Source organism: Cyprinus carpio, chromosome A11, assembly GCF_018340385.1.
Source record: "Cyprinus carpio isolate SPL01 chromosome A11, ASM1834038v1, whole genome shotgun sequence".
In the NCBI taxonomy this organism is placed as follows: domain Eukaryota; kingdom Metazoa; phylum Chordata; class Actinopteri; order Cypriniformes; family Cyprinidae; genus Cyprinus; species Cyprinus carpio.
In genome coordinates this window covers 20,363,484-20,365,983 of record NC_056582.1, presented here as the reverse complement: position 1 = coordinate 20,365,983, position 2,500 = coordinate 20,363,484, and the positions used below count along the sequence as shown (strand labels likewise).

General features: G+C 41.0%; 1 protein-coding gene across 1 annotated transcript in view; it reads left to right on the top strand.

Moving 5' to 3' along the window:
• Positions 1–84, top strand: part of LOC109092515 (lysyl oxidase homolog 4-like) — a 29,376-nt gene extending 29,292 nt beyond the window's left edge. Inside the window, 1 exon segment of the mRNA XM_042766713.1 lies at positions 1–84. This exon segment is cut by the window's left edge and continues 660 nt beyond it. The gene's annotated coding sequence lies outside the window, so the exon portion shown is untranslated.
• Positions 85–2,500: the final 2,416 nt, after the last annotated feature.

The following is a 2,500-nucleotide window of genomic DNA, read 5'->3' as shown; positions in this document are numbered from 1 at the left end:
AAATTAAAATGCTTTAAAAAAAAAATTGAACGTTTTTTCCCGCTTCAATAATCATTCTTTTATTGAAGAAGATTTTTTTTACTCTGAAAGCTTGAGAACCGCGTCTGTAGATGATTTCTGATGATTTCATGTGAATCCAACACACAGTCCTTCGTTTCTGATGTTTATTTCTCTGGCCACTGGTGCTGATTTTAGTGGCTCATTTAGTCTTGAACATTATTATACATTATTATAATTATGACTGGCCTTCGAACGGAGCAGCAGAATCTGAGTAATAAGTGTTTTGATCACTGTTGTATCGGCATGCACAGGTTTATGAACTCAGTTTTTCCTCTGTGAAGAGAAACCGTTTTACAGATTGTGCTTCAATACTTGAAAAATAAACGTCTCGTGTCAAACATAAGAAATCTGATATTTCATACTGTATGAAGCCAGAGATTCGTGATAATAAAGAAGGACTGACTTCAGCTTCTTCACTGTGCATTAACCCTTCACACACACGAGAGCTGATCGCACCTGATGCGCTTTATTAAACGTTTCAGAAACCCAGTGATAATGTCTGAAGATTAAATCAAGAGACAGTTACTGGGGAAGCAAAGGGTGACAGAAGAATTCAAAATGAAGGCATCTGAGCACAAGTGACAAGTGCAGAGCAGTGTGAGAGATTTGCCTGCGTTGTGTTGTGTGAGTTAACGTGAAGGAAGGAGAGCAGGAATATTAGACTGCTGTCACTTTTAAGAGCTGCCCACTATGGTCTTATATACTGTTACACGTGTTTTCTTTATCTCAGCTGTTTGCTTTCACTGAAGACCAAAATTACTGTTTACTACTTAGGATACTTGCACACAAACAAATGTGTATTTAAACCAAAATTAGGCCTATAAAGCGGCAAAAATAACTTCACATGTGTAAAATATCCACTCGTGCACATATAACCAGACGAGCTCCTTTCACTGCTGATTGTTTCAAATAGCTTAAAATCACTTGTTTTTTAAACAGCAATGCTTAAAAGTGTGTGCAAACGATATGTTTTTGTGACCACAGACAACAGTCGAAGACCTCTAGCGCGGTGAACCGTTGTATCGCCCCGCCCCCTACTCCAAGACATGAACACGATCCACTTCTGAAAGAGATTTACAAGTAAAGCACACTGACTGAGATTCAGTGCTCTGAATCAGTTCATGACGACTCTGAAAGTGAATCGGTTCATTCGGAAGGAATCTTACTGTCATCAAATGATTCCCATGAACAAACAAATAAACAATCCACACGTGAACGTGCAGCGATTCACTTTAATCAAACTGAAAAATAAATAAAACAATTATGAATGGAACATTCCGGAATGATGATGCTCAAGGAAGAAGACATGAAGATAAAACTAAACGTGTGTGTGTATGAGAGAGAGAAAAAGTGTGTGTGTGTGTGTGTGTGAGAGAGACAGTGTGCATGTATGATGAGAGAGAGTGTGTGTGTGGTGTATGTAAGAGAAAGTGTGTGTGTGTGTGTGTGTGTGTGTGTGTGTGTGTGTGTGTGTGAGTATACGAGTATGAGAGAGAGAGTGTGTGTGTGTGTGTGTCAGTATACGAGTATGAGAGAGTGTGTTTGTGTTTTGTGTGTGTGTGGTGTATACGAGTATGGAAGAGTGTATATGTGTGTGTGTGTATACTCAAAAGTATGAGAGTGTGTGTGTGTCGTGTGTGTGTTATTATATAGAATACACACACATATATATGTGTGTGTGTGCGTGTGTGTAGTGTCAGTGTGTGGGTGTGTGTATACGAGTATGAGAGTGTGTGTGTGTGTAGAGTGTGATTGGGTATGTGTGTTTTTGTGTGTGTGTATGTGTGTGTGTGTGTGTGTGTGTGAGTAGAGTATGAGAGAGAGAGTGTGTGTGTCAGTATACGAGTATGAGAGAGTGTGTGTGTGTGTGTGTGTATACGAGTATGAGAGTGTGTGTGTGTATACGAGTATGAGAGAGAGTGTGTGTGTGTGTGTGTATACGGTGTGGTGTGTGTATCCGAGTATGAGAGTGCGTGTGTGTGTGTGTGTATACGAGTATGAGCGAGTCGTGGTGTGTGTGGTGTGTTTGTATGAGTAGATGAAAAGTGTAACGTGTGTGTGTGTGTGTGTTGTGTGTGTGAGTGTGTGTTACGGAGTATGAAGAGAGAGTGTGTATACGAGTATGAGAGTGTTTGTGTGTGTTTTGTGTTTTTGTGTAGAGTGTACGAGGAGTTGAGTGTTGTGTGTGTGTGTGTGTATAGAGTATGAAGAGAGAGGTGTGTGGTGTGTATACGAGTCTGCTCGAGTGTGTGTGTGGTGCGTGTGTGTATACGTAGAGCGTGTGTGGGTGTATTTATACGAGGTATGCGCGATTGTGTGAGTTCAGTATCAAGAGTCTGAGGAGCGAGGGTTGTGTTGTGTGTGTGTGTGTGTCAGTATGTGCGTCGAGCGCTTCGATGTGTGCTGTGTGTTTTGTGTGTACGTGTATGTGGTGTGTGTG